Genomic DNA, 17,816 nt, shown 5'->3' with positions numbered 1-17,816 from the left:
CTTAATGTCAGGATTTGCCGAGCGTGCATTGAGTTGCGTTTCATTTACTCTGAGAACTAAAACTTTTAACTGATGGCAACCACACTATCTAGCCTCACAAGTGGTGAGATACGAGAAGCATTCCTAATCCAAATCTGAAAAGCTCTAGGAGTTTGAGCTGTTTTGCCTCGGTAATGTTTATAGTACGGAAGCAGCATCTGATGACATGGTGTTTGTCAGGTACTTGTGTGGAACAGACTGAATGGCTTCCTCACATGTATTTTCTTCTTTGAATCAAATATCTGTTCTGAACTTGTTAATAGCTTTCCCCAGACATGCCAGACCACCGTATTATAGACTGAGATGCATACACAGATGCCTACAAATACGTTTTCCTGTATTTGGACAGATGTAGTCACATGTTAAAAATGGAAGACGGTTAATCAAGAAAACAGGTGTCATGTACCACTATATATGAATGGGTTAACTCTAAGGACTGTAGGGATGATGTTTAAATTTAAAAAAAGGAGAATTCCTTATGGTTAGCAACAAGGATTTTTGGGAAAGCAAAACAAAATCACGTAGTGCTGCTGTTAAAACTATTAACTCCTTGAGGGGTTTGTCAGAGAGCACAAACCAAAAAAAGAAAAACACCCTCATCATTTAGAATATCAGTAAATGTCAGTGTCTGTACATCCTTAAAACAAACTCAAGAAGACATATGCCTGATTTTTATGGTTCCCTTGCAAAGCTCTATTCTGTGTGGATAAAGGTTTTTTTCTTTAAATCCTTGCATGTAAGACTGCAAATTCAGAAGAAGGATTTGTATACTAAATATGAGATCTAAATACTTAAAACTGTATGTAATACTTCAGTAATGCAGGAATTAAGCTCCTGACAGTCTGCAAAACTCTTGCTTGCTCTACCTGGTGCAGATCTTAATTGTCTCAGGGCATTCATCAATAACTGCAATACGGAAGATACCTAATAGTCTGAACTCAGCAATGATTTTTCATTGGGAGAATTATCTTGGCATGTAGTAGTAGTTATAAATTGATTGTGTGTGCAAGTGGTGTGGTGCTATAGCTTCTGGTTTTTATAAGGATGTTTTACTGATTTTAGTCTCTGGGTTGTGCTTGCATCACTCCCCTTTTGGAACTGTTGCTTATATATATGCACACAGCAAAGGGAAGTAGTCCTAGGTGCTCAGCAGTTATGAGGATAGAGTAAAAAATGAGTCAGCCTGGAGTTTGACTATTTCTTGTATCAACTTGTCAAAACATTGGATTGTAATACAAAGCTTGCAAGAATATTTTCTACACATGTAGAATGTGCTTTGCCTTTTGTTAATTTTCAAAGAAGTGGAAGAAAAAAGATGGACACACTCATCATAATTTTTTTCTTCAGATCAGAAAAGTGAAGGGGTTTCTTTGTTTAATCATTTTAATAGAACAATTATTCTTTTATTTTTAAATATAATTTTCAAGTGCATTAACTTCTTGTGACAGGTGCTGTTTTGACAGTCGTGGAGAATTAAGTAATTTTCTACCCAATAATGCAAAATTGTCAGTCAAAGATTTCTTTATCTGCTGCCCTTAGACATTCCAGCTTCATTTTGGAGTGACCATTCCTAAAAGCAAAAAGACAGCAGTGACTCTGGACCACTTCTTCTGCTGAGATCAATTGTCTGTTATAGTTCTTTACTTTGGACTAAGCTGAAGTTCCTGGCTCATTTCTTGTCTCTGAAGAGCATGAAGGTAAGAAGTTCTAATCTCTATGTGATCTTGAAGTGGAGGACTGATATTGGGATGCCATTTCCCTATTCTTATATTGCAACTGGAACCTAAAATATTAATGAAGAGTTTTCTCCAGTTCTCCTTTTGTGTCTGTCATTACTGTGTACAACAGTTCAGTGCAATCTTGTTTAATAACAGGAGTAAAAAAAAAAAAGGAAGAAATAGCTACACAGTCATTGAAAACAAAATCAATTATTACTTTTAAAAACTACCTGCTTTCAATTAAGCAGGAAATTATCTAACCGGTTACTTAATTTGCTCTGGCTGGCAGTCTCTCAACTGCTTTATGCTGAGTGGAGCATGAAATTAAATATGTAACAACTATCCTAATGGTTATGTTTTTAGAAAACCAGCATTTAGAAATGGAGGTATTTTGCACAGTATCAAAAGAAATAATGACATAAAAATAAATGACTGCTGCTTCAATGCATTTGGCATTTAAAAGAAATCAACTTCATTTTAGACTCCTTTACTCTATGATTAATAACGAAACAATCTTTGGTTTGACTGATGCATATCTGTATGTGGGAACTGGGTTATTTGTTTAGGTGCTAGTTTCCCCTCCCCCTTGCTTCAGATGATGTATAACACGTGAAAGTGTTGATACTGATATCTTGCTGCTTCAAGGGCTATGCTCCACGCTGTGAGCATATATTTTGTGTACAACATGTATTTTAGTGAAATTTCTGTAGGCATCTTTAAGGGATTTTGAAGTTTTCTATTTGATGCCATTTGCTGGATACATTTCTTCTTCTCAGGGTGGCTTTCTGTAACCCAGGTGACACCCTTGCATTTTTTATTGCATAAGACAGATCAATAGAATTGTATGTGGCAGGTTATTGCCTGATTTTCAGAGGTATTCCATTGGAGCTCACCACTGGCATAAAAATAGTGTGATAATAAAAACATATATATATGGAACCTTGATACAGAATTCTTCTGATTGTGCATTTGGAGGAAGGTCCAAACTTTGGTCATGTTTAGGTTTAGAGATATGCTAGCATCATCCAGCTCCCTGTATGCAATAGCTTTAACCTTCATTGAACCTTCCCCTTGCCCTAAAAATCTACAGGTGTTTGCAATGGCAGAATGATCCATAAAACTGCAGTATGTAAACATTGCTATACTACCATCCAGGAAGATATATTTTGGTTTCAGTGCCACACCTTTGATTGGAAAATGCAGCAACTCATCATGGTCCCTGCAGCACATTTGCCAAATCAATGCTTGAGCCAATGGTTAAGCACCAGGTGAGAATGTGTGGCTAACCCAGGGAGCTAAGGTGTAAGCAATGTTCCTGAGTGACAGAAGAGGTGGAGCCTGAATCCACCCCTTCTCAGCCTGATTTAAGGGTTAGCAGTCAGAGGAGTGGTGTTTCTCTGTATGGAGATGACAATCCTCCTAAGCTGTTGCCAGTCATCAGATGGAGTGAGACAGTTTTCTTTCTTTCTTTGTTATTTGCTATTACTCCATAGTGCCTGTATCCCATTAGAAGGCTCTGTCATAGCTTTCTTTTGCGACACAGCCCCTAATACCCAGATATAGGCTATTTTGTCCTTAAGTTGAGTTCTAATGCTATCTGTCATTCAAGGAAGTTGTGTTGTTTTATAAATTCTGTAATGAATGTATTTTTCTTTCCTATGGACTTGTGAATTTGAGCAGCTAAGGCTGTAAATTCATCAGACTTTGCCTTGAGTCTTGTCTCAGACGTTTACTGTCTGCTGCAGCTCTTGAAAGTATTTTGAAATCTGGTAGAAAGTGTTTGTTTTTCCATGAAGGTAGTCCTATCCTTGTATTGCAGAGCAATATTTGTGGTAGCAGTTGTCTACATCTTAAGAAAGTCTTGGTATTTTTAGTTGACTGTTAGTCATTTCTCAAATGGGACCAATGTCTCAGATAACAATAACAAAAATCAAGCTCTACTTTCATTGGGTTAGAACTGAAAATGCCATCTGACTTTTCATTTATGGTTTAGGTTCCTTTACCTTCTTCTCTGGCATACAATTTAGAATTGGGCTTTCAGTCTTCAAGGACTTTGTGTTCCAGTGACACGCTGCATGAAGAAAGTGGCGGTAAAAAATAACCAAAAAACTGTGAGAAAGGTGCTATGAGTCTCAAAGAACATTCCTATGTAAGCCATCCCAATTTCCTCAAGCTTCTACAGTCACAGCCTTGAAGAAAGTCATCTTTGCTTAATCCAGCCATTGGCATCAATTTTCTTTCTACGTAGCCAGCAGTCAGAGCCACTGAGCTGAAAAAATGCCTGTTCTCTCTCAGTAATGCCTTCCACCGAAGCTGATGGTGTCCTGTCAGCAGCTTATCCAGACAGAACCACCGGCGCCATCTTCATTAGGGGAAAAGCTAACATAAACAAATAAGGCGTTAGTGTAGATAGCAGACAGAGTATTGCTGAAAAATGCTTTGAGGCAGTTGCACTGTCTTTAGTTTTAAAAATATATAAATGTTATATGAATCCCAAATCCTCTTCTATTTACATAAAATATTTATACATCAAGCAAGACAATTTCACAACTTTATAATGTATTTTCCTGTTAGATTAATCTTTTCATATGGTAACCACGTTACAAGTAAACATTTTCCCAGTCTCCACTACATGAATGTGGCTAAAAGCTTCCTTGTTATTTTATAGTTACAGCATTTCAAATGTATCCCTTTTTGACGTGGTTAGGCAGCCTGCCAGTTTTACCACTAAATTATAGCAGAGAAAACACTCTGTAGAATTTGATTAGATTTCTTCCTTCTCCCCATGAGTAAGGAAAAGCAAATTTATGTTTGAATTGCAAGCTGGGTTCTAGAGAATTGAATATAGATCCATATTTGTAGTGTTAAAAATGCATGCAAGTTTTGTAGTTGAAAATACACCTTGTTTGTAGTGATGCTTTATATTATTGTTTCTTTTTGTTCTGTTTTGTCACAGTCATCTGTGGAATGATTGAAAAGCATTAGACCATCTTGAAGCCAGGGTCGGTATTTCAGTGATGAAGATGTCTTAGTCTCTTCTATTAAAAAACAACCATATTAATAATGTACTTAGTAAGACTTCTGCTCAGCTAGTTGTAAGTAGTCACCTATGAGATCTGATTTAGAAATGTGTAATCTATAGGTTGTTCCTTTAAGGAGAAAGGATACATCTATCTGACCTCTAAGTATGTAGTGCCTGAGTCGTAAGATTGATTTACGTGAATTGAATAGGAGGTCTTTGTATTCTATGAATCTATTTGGTGGGTACAGAAGGATTCAGAAACTGGCATTACACATCCAATACATTTCACAAGTGATCCTTAAAAGTGTACACTTGTAGCTGTTTGCAGTGTATGCTTTCAGTACTGAAGTGAACAGAAACTTGTATTCATAGCCCTCTCCTCCAGCCAAGCAAAGGAATTAAATGAGTCACTTTAATAACTATACAATTATCTACTATATATAGATTCAACATCAAACAAATCTTTAAAATCTGGTGTATTGAAATGTACCTAATAATTACAACATCTACTAAAAGTGATTGACATGTAAGATTAATTAGAGGGGAAAAACGTCCTGTAAAATGTAAGTGGTTGGTGTAAAGATGCTTTATCATAATTTGCTTGGTTGTTGGGTAAAAAAAAATGCCAAAAAGAGAGGTTCTACAGTTGTTGTGTTTTTATTTTTTTAAGACCCATGAAATCTGAAGATTTTTTAAGTTTAAAAAAATAAAAAACATAACATCTAATGGCTGTCAAATAGTGAAAACAGTGAATCAATAAGCCATGCTAGCCTAATTTTCTGACTATAGGAGTAGCAAACATAGCACTGTCTGGATTACTTAGACAGTGTAAACAGCTTTCATAAAAATGGACCAATTCAAAGCCTGTTGGCGTCAGTAATTACACTCCTATTATTGTTGTCAACTTCCTTTCCAACTCAGGTCTTGATCCAAAGCCTTCTGAAGTTAGTGAAAACATTATAGCTGAAGTGATGTAAGGACCTAAACAAACTATTCTGAAGTCAAATATACTACCTCTTTCTTATGACTCTTTTCTTCTGCTAATCCTTCTGCTAATTTTGACAGTATCCAGTGCTTGTTTATTTCTAAATGGGAGTTATTCTACTGAATGTTCAAAATATATCCAACCTGTAACTAATAAAAATATGATGATGTCAGAGGAAGAAGCACAAAAGATGTTCTGTTCTTATAGATACATTTAAGTAGGGCAGCAGAACATCCATTTAACTTGTAATTTGTATACAAATAAAAGAAATAATTGATTTAATTTATGTCACCATGGATCACCGGTAAATGTGACTTGAAAGGGTCTATATCTCAATCTGAAGCTTAATGTGATTTAATTCCCCATAATAGTAATCAACCTCTTATAGCCTTTGGAGAATGAGATACTGTCCACTGAAGACTACAATGCTTTCAGGCATGTATTTGCACTGATGTTCCATTGAAGTGAATGGAGTTGTTCTGTGCAAGTTAGGGCTTTTCTTATTGGTGAGCGTATTCACCAAGACACAAAGACATCATTTATTGATTCCTTTATATAATATCGGTACCCCAGAAGTTTCATGAGGGCAGTCGGAATAAACCAGAAAAGATGAAACAGAAAAGTAATCTTTTTGCTAATTCTGTGGGACTGACTCAAAATGGTACTGCAAGGATTAACACGCATTAAAGATCTGTTTGGAATATATGATCTTCAGGTTGCCTGTTTGTATGGGAAATTGGTAATCACAGCCTGATCCTCTCATTAATCAGCTGAGGCAAGTGTTGTGTCAGCTGTGGGAGCATAGGTGAGAGTAATTTAGCTGTGCTCCCGGAAGGGGGTGGAGCTCGACTCCACCTTCTCTAGACCTCATTTAAGGGCTGACCACCACTAAGGCAGCATCTTGTGGAGATTGCCTCAGCATTTCCTAGTGAGGGTGTCCACATTGGTGAGTTTTTCCTTATAAATAACCTTTTGAATGTCTGTTATCATCTTTGTTACCATCTTTGTATCATTCCATCTTACACCTGTTAACTATGTTTTAATGGCATCTTGCAGAGTGGATGAGTGCAGTGCGTACTTGCAGTTAGGTATATCCTGATCAATAGTCATGTTCTTGGAAATTCTGATTTCAGAGTTGAAATTCTGGATAAAGATGAATTTATTTTTGTCTGTGAGGCACTATTTCAGACAAATGTTACTTCATTTCTTCAGTCAAACCAGTTTCCCATGCTATCTTACTCTGCTACGAAGTTAAACATAATGACTGTGTACTTACTCTTGCATTATCTCTGTGCACAGGTTCTTTGATTATTCTCTGCTGATACACAGGTTTGGGACTGGGTTGCACCAGCTGTTTCCCTGGGCCGGGAAAACGAAAGGCTAGGGGTGAACCGACTCTCCTTTGAGCTCTGCTCTTAACAATGAAAGTTTGAGGGTCCGGCTGTAGGATCCTGTGATTCCATGAACCTCTGATACTTGAGTATGGTATGTTAGGTTTACAAGTGATGATAATCTTTCCACAGTTGTATGTTGTAACATCTGCATGGTACTTACAGCAGAAGTAACAGGGATGCTAGCTGTGTTATGCACTCTGGAACTGCAAAGGAAAGGGCCTCTGGGAGTTTAATAGCAGTGGGTATGCAAACAGATTTGTATAATTCCAATAAGTATATGGGCTACAAGCATTGTGTATATTATAGGAAGAGATATGAAATGCAATCACCAGGCAAAATGTTTGTTTTCCTTGTTTACATGTTTCTTTGTCTTTTTTGCAACCTCAGTGCTGTAATGTCTAAAAAGTTTGTTCTGTAACACAAGACACACTGTGAAGAGGTAGGAATATGATCATTCACATCATGCCAGGATCTTGACTGGCTGATCATCTCTTGCTACTTATGACTGAGCAATAAAGAGAGAGGTACAGGGTATTTCCTGGGGATTAATAACTGGTAGGGAGGAGTTAATGATCTGAGGTGTAGCTGAGGACCATTAACCCCAGCTGGTCATTAATTCTCATTAAAACCTCTGCTACTCAGTTCACCAAACATAGTGAAGGACAAACCAGTGTTTTAAGTGCCTTTGTGATTCCCCTCTCTGTTTGTCTCTTTAAATGAATTTTATTTTAATTCATGTTAGTTCCTGGGATATATTCTGCTTTTTTTCACCCCTAGAAGTTTTATTCTGAATAGTGGCTGTGCAAAAACTGACGTTTTCACCTTTATGGATAAATGGGTTTCTCAGTACTACAATAGAATTAGGGGCATTTTAAAGACACAGTACTTTAGATACTCTAGCATTCAATCAAATGGAAAAGAGGAGATAAGGAGTAAACTTCATAAAATATTTGTTCATAAAGCCTGAATTTACTTTTTAGTTATGTAGCACAGCCTCATCTGTTCTTTGTGATGAGGTTCCCTGTCTTCCAGCACTGAAACACTTAAGTTTTTCTTTATTTCTAAAAATTATTCCTTTAAGTTTGGCAGTATTTGATGCATGAAACACTATTTACTTTTGCAATCCATTTACAGACTTAAAAAGCTGTGTGCAGCAAATTTTTGTTTCATTTTAGCTGAAAAGCTTTAGGAATGTGTCTCTTGTAACTGATTTGAAGCATGTATCATCCTGAGCAATACTAAATACTTCTAGAAAGTTAACATCCATACTAGGGGAGAATAATTGTCAATGAAGTATTTAGTGCAGGGTAATTTTGTAAATATCCAGCTAATTCTATGTATTCCAAATTTGGATTATGGCGGTAAAATATGAACCTATAGTAATATTTCTGAAGGCCTTTATTTATTTTGAGGACTTGTAGATCTGATCGAATCTGAAAGTCTGTCTTCTGGGCCTAGCCTTGCTTCTGATGGTAGCAATACAATGCCTCAGTAGTGTCAGGGAGCTCAGTTGGCTGAATCCAAGGGTAGCAGATTGTCTGTGTTCATTGCAGATGTCTTTCTGAAAATCAGCAAGAAAATCTCAGCAGCCTTACAACTTTGTAGAGATGCTATCAAGTGTGATTGGCAGAGTTCTGGATAAGGGAGGCAGATAACAGAATGAAAGAAGTAAGCTGGCAGCAATGCAGTGAAATCAGTTAAGGTTTGGTTTTTTCCCTCATCTATTTATTTTTTTCTTGATTCTGGTGAGAGAGGAATTAGCGTTTAGGCTTTGATTTTAAGAACTGTAATTTTGCCATACACCTACTGATTAACTCTAAATCCAGAGCATGGGCTCTCAGAGTCCTAAACCATCTCATTCTGAAGATACTGAAATAACTGTAAGATGAAATAGAGGCTGATAGGGATTCATGTTGCCTGGAAAGTTTGAAAACATAACCTGGGCAACATTACTGTATTACATTTAATAACTGAAAAGAAAGTTTGCATCTGGGAATTAAGGAGGATTTTTAACCTGTCCAATAATCCAAACAAATTTCAGGAGAAAAAAAAGTTTGTGCATTTTTAAGGAAAACAAAGATAATGTACAGTCAAAAGTGGTTTACTATCTACAGTTTTGCTTAGGGGGAAGGCTTCTGAATGCCGTTCTACTATATGGGTTGACTTAGACTCCTTTACTAATGTTTGAAGTTGTGTGTTAGATACCTTTACTCTGCCAAAACACCAGTCATCTTTTCTATGTACTGTTCTGATGGTTAAGTCTTACGGAGCTTTATGTTTTCAGTTCCAAGTAGCATAAATAGAATCCTGTTTATAGGATCTGCTGACTACTGAAAGTGGCAACTTGCTTTAGATGTACATTTTGAAACTAACTTGTTCGTGTAGCTCTTTTTGTGCAAGCCCATCGCTGTGTAATGCACCCAAGATGGATGCATATCTTCATTTCTGTGACTTCCACAACTCATGAAATCTGTTGCTTTTTTTTTTTTTTTTTAAAATATTTCAGATACTTATAGAGACCATTCTGTTCATTCCTGTCTTAAAGGGCCTCTAATAAAACTTCAAATATACAGGTTTTAGGGCATGCATTGATGATTCGGTCTTCTTTATGCATATTTACTATTAAGACTATCTTAGTTTCATCTCTAGATGCTATAGAGAAGTTGTTATCTGCAAAAGGGAATAGAGTGTGGCACTTGATTCCCCTGGGAATTTGGATTGCTCAGTCATGGCATTGCTTTCTGGAAACCTGTTAAGGCACTGGGCAGTAGAAGTGTCTATGAATGTGATATGTGAAGAGTTGTGCTTGTGCATAGGGAACAGCTGATAAGCATGGAAAAGTATAGTGTTCTTTTGAGCATGACTAGCCAGTAAAGTTATACAGGCTAGCTTAAATTGCTTCGAGAATCCAACTGACAGATGCCAGTGTGGGTTAAGGTAAGTAATACAAATTGGAGGTAGGAGGTTTCAAGGAGAAGGTAAACAAGACATCAAAGCTGTCAAATATCATATGTTGGTCAGCGAAGAATTAAATCTTTTATTCCTATAAATCCTTTGGAACCCCTGTCCAAATCTGTGAGTCATGTGAAAGTTCTCAGTTTATGCCTCCATAGGCTTTGCTTCACTTACTTATAGGTTCATATTCTAGGAAATTCATTTTTCTTTTATCTTTATTTTGATGTGTCCAGACTATAGCCTTCAGCCTTTTTCATATCCTTCAAAAAGGCTTTCACTTCAGCTGATGTCTCAGCAATTTATTTACGACCCTACAGAGTCAAGATTTTTTCCTTTTGCTGAATGTCAATGATTGTGCTGTAAATTCTTCCTTTTAAGGCCAGAGCATCCTATTGCTTTATATTACTGTTCACTTTTATAATGGCTACCAACCAAGTCAGAATTTCTTTTTCCCCTTCTCCCTAAATCTTTGAGTTGGCTTATGGCTTAACAGCTTCTGTATTTTTTTCTGAGCAATCTTTTATGTTTAAGCATATATATATATATATTTTTTTTTTCTTTTTCTGAGCTGGTTTGTGACTTCTCACTCTCTGCTTCTGTCCTGTTGATCTCCTTCATATAATAACTGTAACTGTGTTATGTCATTGTATCTCCACACTGAGTCATTTTTACTCTTCATCTTCTGACCGTAAAATGCTGGCATCATTATGGATTTCAGTCTTGTGTTGTTGTTTGTTTGCTTCTTTTAAACTTTAGCTTTCAAATCAGAGAAAGGCAAAGAATTTGTGTAAGATGATGATAACATTTTCTTGTGCCTTCTTGGTATTGCTGTATAGAAGCTTTGACACTACGTTAATGCACATAGTAACAGGAGAGAAGGAACCAATATGCCTGTCTCTTGCTCTGTTTCAATGTGATATTTCAGTAGCCCAGGCAATATCACCGCTAGTAGGAATATGAGCATATTTCACATTTCTTGGAATATAAATGAATCTGCTATACTTTTTCATATATTTTCTTTTTTTTTCCCTAGAAAATGTAAAAGAGACAGGATTGCTGTATGTATTGCAGGTACATATTGCAGCATGTAGATTCAGAAAGGAAAATAAGAGTATTTTGGGAGCTTAAGGGAGTAGATAACCCACAATGTAGAGAAGTGGAAGAGCAGCAATTTGATAAGAATGGTCACCGGTACAAAAAAACAAACTACAACAAAAAGAATTCTTAAGTGTGCCTTATAGTATGCAAATATTTTGATATTAGTTTGTACCTTTAAAAAAAAATATTTGAGTCCCATAGCATTTCACATAGAATCACAAGGTCTGTCCTAACCTACAGCAGCATAGATCAGGAGTCTGTGGAAGATGAGAAGTTAGTGTTGCATGAAACTAGCGTGAGATCAAAACAGATTCCAAAACACTGAGAATATTAGAAGATGCTAATTTATATTGTTGATTAGAATTCCAGTCACTGGTTATAAACCTCATGAAATGAACCTCCTAATTTATAATGCATACCATGGGACAACATCTAATTTAGTGACAAGTGTAGTCTTGCAAATATTCAATAGAAATATCTATTTAAATAACTATATTGCCATCTAATTGCTTATATTTTTCTAAATCTTTGTTATTTAATATACCTCTTATTAAATTGAATTTCATACCTTCAAAATGTTCCAGTAAATAAATGTCCTTTTCTCTGTGAGCTGCAAGGTTAGTGATTATGTTAAATTGGGACTATTTTTGTGAGAAAGATAAGAAAATCAACATATGCTGCTATCATTCTTCAATTTTGAAGCTGCAAAGTGAGGGCCATCCTTGCAAAGTAATTGATATTCCTGTACAGGTTGAAGCTGATATAACAGAAGATAAGCAGAACACTTCTAGTCTGTATTCTAGCTGCAGAAAGCCACACTGATGATTGTTTTACATGGCCTCCAGTTTCAGACTGGGTTTTTGCCATCTTGTACCTCTGTATTGTTTTACTCAGGCAATTTTTATACACCTTGGACCTACGTAACTTTTGGTTGTGCATACAGAATGTAAAACTCTTGAAGTGATGCTATCCTAGTTAATATTTTCTACTAAACAATAGTAAGGATATGTATGAATAAGGGCTCAGTTGCATGCAATCATTTTGCACTAAACCTGCCATCTGTACTTTGGATAAGTAACAACCCTTTCTGTAAAAAGTTTTTCCTGATATCCAGCCTAAACTTACCCTGGTACAACTTGAAGCCATTTCCCCTCATCCTGTCACCAGTGAGAACAGACCAGCCCTGCTCATGCTGTAAGCACTGTTCAGGTATTGGAAGAGAGCAATAAGGTTTCCCCTCAGCCTCCTCTACCCCAGACTAAACAGCCTCTTTAGTTCCTTCAGCCTCTCCCCATAGGGCGTATTCTGCAAGACCTTCACAAGCCTTGTTGCCCTTCTTTGTACCTGCTCCAGCATCTCAATATCCTTTCTATACTGAGGTGCCCAAAACTGAATACAGTGCTCAAGGTGAGGCCTCACCAATGCTGAGTAGAGGAGAAGGATTCCTTCCCTAGTCCTTATCACTATGACTAGTTAGAAAGCATAAGGAGCACTTTAATATTATTGGAAAGTAACATAGCAAATACTGTCTGAAGTAAAGGCAGTATAAATACTGCTCTGTTAAATTTCATTCTGATACTTCTGGAAATTAGTTCTGGTCTATAATGTGACTGGATTTCAGAAGAAATTTGAAGATCTGTATTCTGGTATAAAATGACTCATCTTAAATTGTTTCCTCCTATTTCTTTTGATCACAGTTAGTGATGGAAGTGGTCATGTGAGGTATCCATTACTGTTCTGGCTGCAGCTTCATTGCTAAATGCACACCGTGTATTGAGCTGTGGGATTCACTCCCTGTTCCCATCAGCAGTTTGCTCTCTTTCAGTCTGTTTTGAACAGGGAAATTCATTAGACAAAGTGATTACACAGGTATTTATCCAGAAAATACTTTGAAGATAATGGAGCTGTTGAGATGTGACAATCCTTATTTTGTGTACAGGTGGTTTATAACTTGCTTCAGGATGGAGATTTTTTTTCTTAAATATGTGTACAAAACTTGGGATTTGAACAGCAAATGCTAAACTTATTCATATTGGGGAATCTTGCATTTCTTATCATATTGTCACTCATCAAATTAGATTTGTGTGTGCTCTTGGAAGCTGCAAATGTTTTTTCTTTTTATTGAGCAAAATTGAATAACTAATCTCATTCTTTGAGTTCCTCGTACACATCATATGGTTTATTTTTGTGAGGTTTTTTTTTTCTGTTTTTTGTTGTTTTTTGTGTTGTTTTTTTTTTTACCACTGTACTGAGGAAAGTACCTCTGTGATTTAATTGATTGCTTATGGGACTAAGAGAAATGTCAGGAATCAGGAGCTCAGGATGCAGAATGAAAGGAGGAACCAGAACTCTGTACATGGAAGGCAACTACAATGCAGTTGCAATAACTTGGGCAAGTGTTACTGGAATGCCGGAGCTGACAGCTCTGGGCTCTTCTGGAATGATAAGAAGGGCAGGTGGGGATTGAGGGAGTAGTCCTACAAGTGAGGGAAGGAAGCTCCTCCGTGGGACAGCTGACAATCATGTTGAGAACTTGCATGTCTTGCTAAAGGGATAGGCTGGTAAGGGAAGAAGGATTTCATGATGGGAGTTTGTTATAGATCATCTTGTGGTGAGGAGAAAGAAAAAATCTTTAGGCAACTTGAGGAAGTGTCTGACTTGCAGGTTGCCCTTCTGAGGGATGAACAGAACATACAAAATCAGCTGGAAGAATGATACAGTGTCAGGATTGACATAGTTATACAAACTTGAAGGTGTGAGATCAGTGCAATGCATAATTTCATCTGCTGTTCAAAGAGGAGGTGGAGAGGCAGTTGGTAGTGCAATAATTAACAGCAGCCTTGACTGTAGTGACCATTACAATGACCCTGAGGGACAGTGGAGTTCAGGGTCTTGGGGAAGGGGGGGGGGGGGGAAGCAAGGAAGGCATGAGGAAGAGTAACAGAGCCTGGACTTGAGGCGGGGACAGACTTCAGCTTATTCAGGCAACTGGTGTGTGGGATCGCACTGGAGCTCTAAATGGTAAAAGAGCACATGAAGGATGGCAGGTTTTTTTTTTTTTAAAGGATAATCTCTTCTAAATGTAGGAGCAGCCCATGCTTGGGAAAGCAAGCAGCTGCATCAGGAGACTATAAGAGGGAAGCATGTGATATAGCTTCAATGCAAAGCTAGAGGAAATCAGGGACAGGCTTACAAAGGTGGGAAGGAGTCCTCTTGGAGCACATATCTTGCAGATTGAGAAAGGATTTGGGAACAGTCAACATTGGCTGGCTATAAGGAGTGTCATTTCTCTGTGAGAGCAGTCACAAAGTGGGACAGGTTTCCTGAGAGGATGTGCAGTCTCTGTCCCTGAAAGTTTGCAAGCCTTGACTGGAAAATGCTTTGAGGAAGCTGGTTTGATTCTAGATGACCCGTCTTTAAGTGACTGTACTGGAGGCTTCCTGTGGTCCCTTCCCACTGGAATGATTAAGTGATTGAGATTTTGTAAATCATGGAATTGCTCAAAGATGGGCAGATTAATACTGTTGCTATGTTATTTGCATGTATGGCTTGGTACAGAGAATGAAGGCATTACCTTAACTGCTTGAAAAGGCAATCCTAATAGTCTGCACTTGAATTGTTTTAAATCAGGATGTTACTCAAATTCTGTTAGGAAAAGTAAACTGCATATGGCAAGGAACACAAGCCTTGTTGCAGCATCTCTTATATTTTTATTTGTGATATATGTATTTTCTAGTACTTGAATTTTGTTATTTGAAGAACATACCATGGGTTGTGGTAGGAATCTAACAGTAGGCAGAAAGACAGCAGATAAATCTGTGGGATTTTGAAATTGAATGAATGGCATTAATGAACATATGACATGTCCATTTGTTAGTGCTGGGAAGGAGGAAGACAAATCACAGATTTGTAACTTAGAAATTAATGCAGTCATGCAAAACTTCTGTTATGTGGACTCTAAGGATCTATTTGCATTTGAATTTTTATACTTTGATTGGCATTACACAGATGGGAAAAGGGGATAATATGATGAGAGAAGTGTCAGGGCATGAAATAAAAAATTGTGCTAGTGAGTTTTCTGGTTTTGTGCTTCTCAAGAATGGAACTATTCATAGGTCACATGCATGGAAGACTGTAGACATTGCAGAAAATATTTTCTGCATTAAAAAGTAAGAAAGTTCCCTAACTCTATTCTAGGTGATAGCAATTTTGTCCATAGTGCAACATTGATAATTTGTTTACCTAGTATGAGTCTTACCTGAGAAATTCAAGTGAATGCAGCTTGAACTGAAAATAGTTTCTTAGATGGAACAGTTGCTTTTTAAGTAGTATAGATGTAGGTACTACAGAGCAGCTTTCAGTTTGCTCAGTGAAGATTCTGAAAAACCTATTCATATTAGGATTTATAAATAGTCCGGAGCCCACTCCTTGCACTGGCTCTGTGAAGTTGTTTGCCAGGTTACTTAGGAAGAGGGAGCATTTTTCTTCTGGAAAGATGTGCATGCTGCAGTTAGGCTCTGCATGTAGGAACTTAAATACACTATGCTGTGGGGAGCAATGTGCATTTGGAATACATCAGCCCCATTGCATTCCTCCATCAGCTGATGTTCTCAGAGCAGGCTGCTTTCAAATGAAACTCTTGCCCTGAAGCCTGTCAGTCCATTAGTCCCTTCAGATAATAAACAATAGTTAATTAAGGCTTGCTACTTGAGAGGAAAAAATGCGCTACATTTGGACTATTTCACTGGTCTTCTATTGTGATTCAGTAGATGGAGGCTTACAAGGTTGTGCTGTGGGATGGAGGGAAAGGCCTTAGTGGAATTTGATGGCTGCAGCTCTGAAGAACTTCATTCATCCCTCCAAGTGCAAACACCTTTTGTACAGTGGTGTCTGTGGGATAGCTGGAAAAGATCTTAGCATCACTTAAAAAGGGAGCTTTTTATAGAAGGCATGTGTTTGCAGGCAGAGGGAATTTTCTAGAGGAAAAAGTAAACTGGTTACGGATTGCTTCATGGAATGGTTGAAGACGATCTATAAAAGCCCTTGTTTTGGCTCTATATTGGCACATCAGTATTGAGTTTCTTGGAAGCTCCGATTACTGTTGCTTCTGAGGATCCCTTAGGACTGCTTCTTGAAGATGCCACGGTAAAGATAACCTGCACTAGGTTTTCTAGGGATGTACGGTGGGTGATACAGAGGTGCCTAGTTTGTGGTAGTGTGAGGTCTGTGGTAGAAGAAAACAGATGCCTAGTTACTACTCTTTTTTTCCCCTTGAGGAAAAATATTCAGTCTCATCATATTCACTTAATAGTCTGTTGGCAGAAATAAATGTTCTTTTGTAGCCGTGTGGATATTTCTATGATGTTAAGTTGGCTTTTTATGTTTGGGTTTGTTCAGCAGTGCTCCCTCCTTCAGGCATGAACTCCATTGAAATATTCTCCATACTGGAACATGAAATTAGTTGAGACAGTAAGTAACATAGCTGCTGCTATGGCCCAAGGCTGCATAATTGCCTCTTGCAGTGCATTATTTTAGTGGTCAGAATGCCACAAGAGTGGTGTTATGAGTGCAGGACCAATAAGCTATGTCTTTAAGCTGTCTTTAAGTTATGCTATCAAATGCTTTTACTGTTGAATATGATTTCTTAATTACATAGGTATTAAATCAGCAGTGGGGGTGTATGTGCTGATAGCATCTGAATAAGTAATATTTAGCTTTCTGTTTTCTGCTTGTGCTGTTTGGAAGAATGTTCTCATTTGCCCTGGGGATCTTCCCTTTCTCTCTCCCTGGGTCTGTATCTACAATTTTAGGTGGAGAGAAAGGGAGGGGAGAAAAGAAAAAGCAAAGATAATTATCTCCATTAATAGTCTGTCTGCTTGTGCCTGATTGAAATGCAGGAAGGCTCCTCTGTATCACTGATTTATTCCCAAAGAGTAGTTCCAGTTGTCTACAAAGCCAACACCTTTGGACAGGCACCATCTGGCCAACTGCTTGTTAACTCCCATAGTCCAGCTCTATTCTATCAGTAAAGAGCCCAGTTTCTGTGAAAGCAAACTAGAGGGATGCTTCCAGGGACCCAAGATCTCTCTTCCCTAAAGAAAGATAAATTCCAATGCACCCTCCCTGGTGGATGCCATATAAAAATAATTAAAAGGGTACTGTGGAAAATCAGATAATTAAAAAGGCTCGATATTGAAATCTCTGATTTTTTTTTTTAGACTGAGCTGAGTCTTCCTGCAAGGAGACCAGAAGTCAGTTGTGTCTTTATCCTGTCATTTAGGTTCTTCTGATTTGAACCTGTGTGAAAGCTCCTTTGAATCTGAGTATGAGTCAGAGCAGCTTGAGGATGCCACAGTTCTCTATGGACCTCATGGGATTTGCTGCCTGGTCACTCTGGCCTCACACTCCCTGGTGGCTTTACTCTTCTCTAGAGCAGAGAAGGTGGACTCCAGTGAACAGTATCTTTTACCTGTAAGATCCTATGAAGATAGACTTGCTTATCTGAGGTGTGCAGATCTGAAATCTCTTGTCCCATTGATACCATGTGTTTGAATCAAAACATAAAAAAAATCAACACAACATTGATGTTTATTGGTAGAGATGTT

General features: G+C 37.7%; 1 long non-coding RNA gene across 2 annotated transcripts in view; it reads left to right on the top strand.

The window, feature by feature from the left end:
- The window catches only part of LOC107309719, a 259,412-nt gene that overhangs the window by 3,163 nt on the left and 238,433 nt on the right, over positions 1-17,816 (top strand). For both annotated transcript variants that reach the window (XR_004306127.1, XR_004306126.1), the window contains exon 3: positions 1,579-1,736. This is a non-coding gene — a long non-coding RNA (uncharacterized LOC107309719). The remainder of the gene's footprint in view (positions 1-1,578; positions 1,737-17,816) is intronic.

This window comes from Coturnix japonica, chromosome 2 (genome assembly GCF_001577835.2).
Source record: "Coturnix japonica isolate 7356 chromosome 2, Coturnix japonica 2.1, whole genome shotgun sequence".
In the NCBI taxonomy this organism is placed as follows: Eukaryota; Metazoa; Chordata; class Aves; order Galliformes; family Phasianidae; genus Coturnix; species Coturnix japonica.
The sequence above is the reverse complement of the archived record's forward strand: the minus strand, read 5'-3'. Positions and strand labels throughout refer to the sequence as shown.